Genomic DNA, 7,875 nt, shown 5'->3' with positions numbered 1-7,875 from the left:
TTAAGGAAAAGATGTAGACAGGTTTCCCCTCTGCACCGTCTAGCACTCCAGGGTTCTTAACTGAGAGAATCCTGCCTTCCCACAGCCTTCGGCAAAGCACTTTGGGGAAAAATTATTGGTTGATCCTTGAGTTCTACTTGCTACAGGCCAATTTTACTCCTTTTTCCTGCTATACTTTTACAGCATTTTTAATTTGTTTTAATTATAAATAGGTTATGTACTCACAGTAAATAGTCAAACAGGAATAGGACATAAAGTGAAAAGTAAAGGATTTTCTTTCCTTAGCTCCTCCCTGTCTTCACAATTCCCATGATTCCTCAGTTACCCTTCCAGCATTTTCATACGTACATAAGACGATTTGTATATACCTTTCTAAAAAGCAAATGGGATCATGCTATGCAATCTGTTCCACCACTAGCTCTTCTCCGTTTACCAATAGTATTATCATATCTCTTATGTCCTACTTCTTTCTTTATCATAATTGCATTTATGTCAATGGTATGATTGCACAGTAATATATCAAACTATTGGTAGATGGTTATTTCCAGCTTTTTTTTTTTTTTTTGCGATTGCCAACTATTCTTTAGTGAATATCCCTGTACATTTATCTTTATGTACTTGTGCAAGTACATCTGTGTCCAGTATTGTGAAATGTGTATTTGGTGGTAGCCTCTGCTTCCTGAGACAAAGCTCCTAAAATCCTTGGAAAGTTCAGAGTGATGAAAGTGTCTTTTATATGCTAATGAGATGATTGGTGACCAGGGGACCCTAGATAGCTTTCCTTGGGGGCTGGTCACCAGAAGGACCAAGGCACGATTAGAGAGTTGGGATTTTCAGCCCCTTCTCCCCATCCCCAGGGAAGGGAGAGGGGCTGATAGTTGAATTGACACCGATGACCAATGGTTTTGTCAAACATGCTTACACGTGAAGCCTCTATAAAAGCCCCAAAGGTCTGGCTTACATGAGCTTCTATTTGTTTAGCAGACCCTGGCCAGGTTTGAACCTGCCACCCTGGTGCACAGGGCCTGTACTCAAGCTTCTGGATAGCTGAACACGAGGCTCCTGGAGGGTGGTGTGCCCGGAGAGGGCATGGAAACTTCACACTCCTTCCATACATCATGCCCTGTGCATCTCCTCTCTGTGTGTGTTTGTCTATATTAAATAACACCATGTATCATAAAGGGGTAAATAGAAATAAAGTGTTGTTGTTGTTTTTTAGAAGTAAAGTTTTTTTCTTTTCTTTTTTTTTTTTTTGTGGTTTTTTGGCCGGGGCTGGGTTTGAACCCCCCACCTCCGGCATGTGGGACTGGCACCCTACTCCTTGAGCCACAGGCACCACCCTGAAGTAAAGTTTTTTTCTTTGAGTTCTGTGAACGACTCTAGCAAATCAGCGCAACCAAGATAGAAGTTGTAGGAATTATTTATGATCTATAGCCAGTCAGTCACAGATATAGGCTACAACCTACTACTTGTGATTGACTTCTGAAGTGGGAGGCAGTCTTATGGAAGTGAACTCTGAACCTGTGCCATCTCCAGGTAGACAGAGTCAGAACTGAACTGAATTAGGACACCCAGCTGGTATCTTCTGCAGAATTCCGTGGTATGTGGGCAAACAAGCCCCATATATCAGGTGTCCAATTTGCTGTGCCTGTTGGGTGAGAGTGGGGAGAACACTTGGCTTTTCCCTACAACACAACACTGTGGAGTCAGATTCCTGGAAGTGAAACTGCAACTTTTTATGTCCTTGGTTGGAGTTTCAGGCAGTCCCCGAGTTATAAACATCCAACTTCTGTATGACCTGCACTTACAAATGGAGGCTATTATGCTTAATAGGTTAATATACCTTTCCAACTCCCATACCAATTCAACTTAAGAGTAAAGCTATAGAACCTATCTTATTCCTAACCCGGGACTGCCTGTACTGGCTGTTTTGGGATGAGGAAACCTTGTGCTGAGCCTTTGACTTTGCCAGTTGTCCTCTGCAGTCAGGCCAGCTCCTCTGTGGTTCTGTTGATTGCCTGGAGGGCTTTGCTGACAAAAAGAGCTTTCCAGCCCCTGCCTTCTGCAGGGAGCTGGGGCAAAGGCCAAAGCTGCGTCCCTGGAGTTCCAGAGTCACTGCTGAACTAGGAAGAGCAAAGCCTGAAGTCATCTTGCTGTTTTGAGGACTTGGAGGGGAATGGGAACTTGATCAAGAGTTGAAAGGTCCCCTGGGTTCATCTGTGCCAGCACAGGAATTTTGTGACATGCTAGTAGCATTTAGTGCTCAACTTCTAAAATAGCAATGAGTTAGAGTACCAGGAACTACTGATTAAAATTCAACTTTGGCTGGTAATTTTGTCAGCCTTTACAGCAAGAATTCCTAAAATGCCTATGTACATTAATTGTAAGTCTTCCCCACTGAGAGCACTGGATTTATAACCGCAGAGACTAGGTTTTACCTACCTTCATAAATATAAATAATGTATCATCCAAGCATATAGATATTACACTATTGAAGTATGATGTAGTAGACACCAGACATTTTTCTGTGGTTGACCAGCATGCAAACTCCCTTCCTATTTGGGGGACTCCCCCACTGTGTGAGTCTTAAGACCTTCTCTCCCACTCTGGAGCATAAGAAGCCAGATAGTTGGATTCCCAAGCCCTGACAACTAAGACTGATTGACCCAACTTGGCCAAAGTTTGGAACTTTGACAGGTGATATAAGGATAAAAGGACAAATTAAACTTCATTTTGGTGGACAGGTCCCCAGAAGCTGGCAATACCTAGCAGTAGTGGTGGTAGAATTAGCAATGGTGTCCTTTTTGTTCTGTGGTCCTGCAATCCTTATGAAAGATCCTTCTGCTTCCATTGACCAGACTTCGTGTGTTTACAACCAAGAACCCTGACTAATGCTTATGACAACACGCAAAAGCCCAGAATGTCCTCCTTGGTCATTTCCCCTTCCAGATCTAGAAAGATTGGAAGCTTTAAAGTCACTTGAAGCTTTTGGACATTATTAGCTGATCACCTCTCTTCAACTTACCTCAGCAAGGAGAACTGAGTATAGAGGTGACAGGTGCTGTGGGTGGCCACGTCTCACTTATGGACAGGAGTGGTTGACAGGCACACCCTATGTCAATATCAATAAAACAAGCAGATCACGGACGATGAGTACTTTCTTTCTTATCCAAACCATTTCCAATGCTGCTAGAGAAGAGGAAAATTTGGCAAGTCTCCAATCATCTCCTTTTGTAAATACTACTTACATTCTGGTGGAAATGTTCATGAAGGTGTCTCAATAGTGGGCAGAGAAAAATAAGAAGAGAGCTGACACCCAGTGTTATCTGCCACGGTGTTGAAATCAACTCAATGCACTGGATTATGGTTTTTGTAGACTCATGCTACGCTGCAGCTGGAAGGAAACTTGGACAGTCGTCTGTCCATTAGTGTTTACTAAGTTAAGTGATTGCTGAAAGAGGTTCTGCTTTAGGGAGCTCTCAGTTTTGCAGAAGGGATGCATAAATAAATATTGTGAGATTCCCCTAATTTCACAAATGAGTAAAAAGCCTCAGAATTGCAAAGGGCGTGCTAGCAGAGCTGAAAGTAGACTTGAACACTATTGACTTCCAATTTTTCTCAAAAAAAACTTTACCAGGTAAACCTGAGTGGGAGCCAAGGTAACAGGACTCCCTCCAAGGCTGAGCTTTAAAGTATCTTATGTGTGCATGAAAAATAAACCTTCCTTTCTCTTTCGCTCTCTCTCCCTCTCTCTCTCACACACGCCCACACCTGCACTTACACACACAGACTGCAGAACAAAGATAAACTATATTTCAGACCTTGAAGGTTTGAACTTTGGTCCACAAATAGTGGCACAAGAACAGACTTTTTCCATTATTATAGTTGTGTTATTCCTTGACCCTAGAGGTGATCAGATTAAGCTTTAAAATGCAAGATGTGATTACCCATCTTGAGTCTGTAATTGCCTGGCCACATCTGTTACTAATAGCAGTAAAACCATTGCATCCTGAAGGAAAAAAAAAACACACCCGACTGCAGAACTTTCCCTAATGACCTCCCATGGCAGTTCACTGAGGACTGAAGAGGTGAGAGGTGTTTTCACATGTTTGAGCTTGAGCTGTGGCCGTGTCCCTGCTGAATTTACTCAGTTATTTCAGCACAAAGCCTCCTTGTTTCTGTTTAATCAGGTTCAAGCTTTTAATGGCCAGAAGAGCTTCCTGGCAGGGAAGAAATAACATCAGTAACTGTATCTAATAGCATTTTCTAAGCACTTACTGCGGGCCCGGCACTGTGCCACACACTTCACCTGCACTTTCTCACTTCTTCTCACCACAGCCCTGTAAGTTAGATGGATTCCAGAAACAGATCCTGGTTCCCCCACCTATTAATTTATGATGTAAGTTTCTTTCCTTATCTATAAAATGGGGATGATAGCAACAATACTTATTGGACAAAGTTGTCTTGAGATTAGATGGAATAATCCATGTTAAAAGCATTCAGCACAGAGCCTGGACCCATGGCAATCACTTAATAAATTATCAGCTATCACTATCATTGTCATCTTTATCATTGAGGAAACAGATTTATAAAAGTTGAGTAACTTGCCCCAGGAAGCTGAAAACAAATAAGCCCTAGTCCGTGGCTGCTCAGGGAGTTCATTTGAGGTATGCAAACACACACTCCTGGATATTATAAGCACACAGGCACAAGGAGCCATTGAATTGGGAGGCAGGACAGGGAACCATATTTCTAGGTCATTTTTTTTCTTGTTAATTAGTTTAAAATTCTGAAAAAAAATTCTACCCTTACCATACCAAAGGGATACAGAGAAAAGTAGGTCTCCCTCATCCCTGATCCTAAATTCAAAGCAACCTCTGTTACTACTCCTGCATGTGCCTATGTATATTCGAGTGTGCATGCATAATCATTTCGACATATGTGCATATATTATATGCTCATTTATGCATATATTTTAAAAAGCTCTTTACAAAATCCTTTTAATCTCTTAAAAATCTCAAATAGTACTATAGTACTTAATATAACTTGGACTTTATTTTTGTTTCTTGTTTTTTCTTTTTTTTACATAACAATATTTCATGAATATTGATCCATATCATCACATCTAGATTTATTTCTTTTGTTTTGTTTTTTGAGACAGAGTCTCATTCTGTCACCCTGGGTTGAGTACTATGGCATCATCATAGCTCATGACAACCTCAAACTCTTGGGCTCCAGCAATCCTCCTGCCTCAGCCTCCCAAGTAGTTGAATATCTGGGACTACAAAGGTGAGACACCACTCCTGGCTAGCTTTTTCTATTTTTAGTAGAGATGGAGTCTCTCTCTTGCTTAGGCTGGTCTTGAACTCCTGAGCTCAAGCAATCTATCTGCCTTGGCCTCCCAGCACATTAGGGTTACAGGTGTGAGCCACCAGGCTTGGCCTCTTTCTTTCTTTTCAAATAACTGCATGGTGCGGCATTGTTTTTAGACACTATAATTAGTTCAATCGATTGCCTATTGATGAATTCAGGTTGTTTAAGTTTTTTGCTACCATAAATCAACAAATAGCCTTGTATATGAGTTTCTGCAAAAGTGCATGGACTTTTGGAGAACATTTTAGAAGTATAATTCACTGGGTCAAAGTTATGTGCCAAATTATTCTCTAGAGACGTTTCTCGATTTATACTCCCTCTGTAATGTATACGAGTGTGGTCAGGCTATTTTTTGGTAGTTGTGTGACATTGGACAAGCATTCCTAGGTAAATAGCATTACTTCTTTTGGTTTCTTTATAGAGTTTACTAGTTAGATTGAATGCTATGCTTATGAGGACAAGGTCATGAATTTGTCCACTAGGTAGTCAATTAGCTTTGCTGTATCCTTAACCAAGGTTAGTTCTTTCCAAAGTCTGTGAGTCACCATGGGAACCATAGGAGAAATGGACAGATCTGCAATGGACTGTAAGCTTCTTCAAGTTACAGACCGTACAGGTTTCTGCATCCTGGTATCCCCAGAGGCTAGCATGATGACATAAAAACTGAGAGGATTTGGGGGGAACTGAGGTATTAACAACACTACATCTACCCAGTGGTTTATATAGTTCTTATTTCATTCATTCACAGAAGATGTCTTCTTGTGTTAGATACACAAAGCAGGTTCACACTCCAAGCTGTGATCCAGGCATCTAAAATAGATAACAATCTAAGCCCTTGTTTAATTGCCTGTGTTATTTTCCTTTGATTCAAATGAAAACTTAAATCGCCCTTTACATAATACACTAACATGTTTTCTGGATTCGATTGACTTATTCCTCATTGTAGTTTTTATTTTGATCTCTGTCAAGTCAAATTTAAAGAAAAAGCCAGTCTTTTATAACAACTTCATCACAAAGTTACTCTAAAGGAGCTGTGCAGTGGAACAGGAATGCTCAGGGCCTTTCGGAATGCCAGCAAACTAAACCTTGGATCACAGCTTCTAAAAATTTTGGGGAGCCTGGCACTTCCAATATACCTTAAAGGGATTTTATAAAAAGCGTATTGGCAGTGATGTACATGGATTAGTAAACCATCTGCAGAAAGCCCAGGTGTTTGCAGGGAACTGTTTTCACCAAGACCACAGCAACCTTTTAATCACGCGGCGTTCCTGGGAGATTATATACAAGGGGAGCTCTGGGCCTCTCTGGTTTTCCCAGCTTCATCTGGGTAGGTCTGTTTGCTATGTAGAGATTTCCCTAACATTGCTAAATTTCAAACTGAAACCTGAGCCAAGATCAGGAAATAGGTGAGGGACTAGGAAGAGGAAGCTTGAAGGGATCCCACCTGGGTCACTGGAGAAAGGAGCATTAGAGCCTTCACATACCTGGAAACAGGAGCCTGAGGCCAGCCAGAGCATGGGCCCTCTCCCTCCTACCACGCCCATTTCATCTGGGAGCAGATATCAGGAAAGAGTCAATCTGTGGGAAGAAAGGAAGTGATTCAGAGCAGTGGGCAATCATCAGTGCAAAGCTGATTCCCAGGAATTCCTCCACGCATGATATTGGGGGTGTGGTTTAATCTGCCCCTTAACTCCAGAGTCCTTTGTCCCAGTGTGACAAAATAACCAGCAAAGCGAGACAGGTGCCACAGCCTCCACCCTTGGGTCAGGCCTCAGGGAATAGTATGAATTCTTTCTGACAGATAGGCAGAGTGTTTTATTATCCACATTGCAAAGCATAATGAGTTAATCCCAATACCACCACTCTTGGGACATAGGTTGGTGTTATTATTACCGCAGATTTACAGATAGCGCACAGATGAAACTAGCCCACAAGTGGTGACTGCTATAGAATTTCTATATAGGAAAACCTTATAAGGACAACAATCTCGTTAGCCGTGGAGCAGGGTGGCCAGTAGCAGACATATGCTTTCAAGTTGTCTGTACACAGCACTTTTTATAAACTTGAGCAAAGGTCCAATGTGCTCATCCCCAACTCCCATAACTTGGCACCACCAATTCTCTTGGGAAGTGTGGCTTTGTTGGGGGGGTTCTCACATACCCATGGTAGTGTTGGGTGAAAGTGAGGAGAGTGCCCGGCTCCTCTGCTTGCTGTTAGGACTCCCCATCTGATAATCTATGATGGTACGTCAGGGTTGAAAAGGACCAGGGAGATTGACTAGTCTCACTCCCCATGAAAGGTGACACAAAAGAACCACCAAAAGATACAAATAACTAATCATGGGGGTTGCCTGGTGACTTAGAGTGATGATTTCCATATGTAAAAATGGTGCTCAGAGAATTTGAGTGAGTGTGTGTGTGTGCGTGTGTGTATAAAGAAGGGGCTCATTTTCTTCTTTTTTTAATGGATAATTTATTTATTTTATTTATTTTTTTATTGTTA

This window comes from Nycticebus coucang, chromosome 15 (assembly GCF_027406575.1).
Source record: "Nycticebus coucang isolate mNycCou1 chromosome 15, mNycCou1.pri, whole genome shotgun sequence".
In the NCBI taxonomy this organism is placed as follows: Eukaryota; Metazoa; Chordata; class Mammalia; order Primates; family Lorisidae; genus Nycticebus; species Nycticebus coucang.
The sequence above is the reverse complement of the archived record's forward strand: the minus strand, read 5'-3'. Positions refer to the sequence as shown.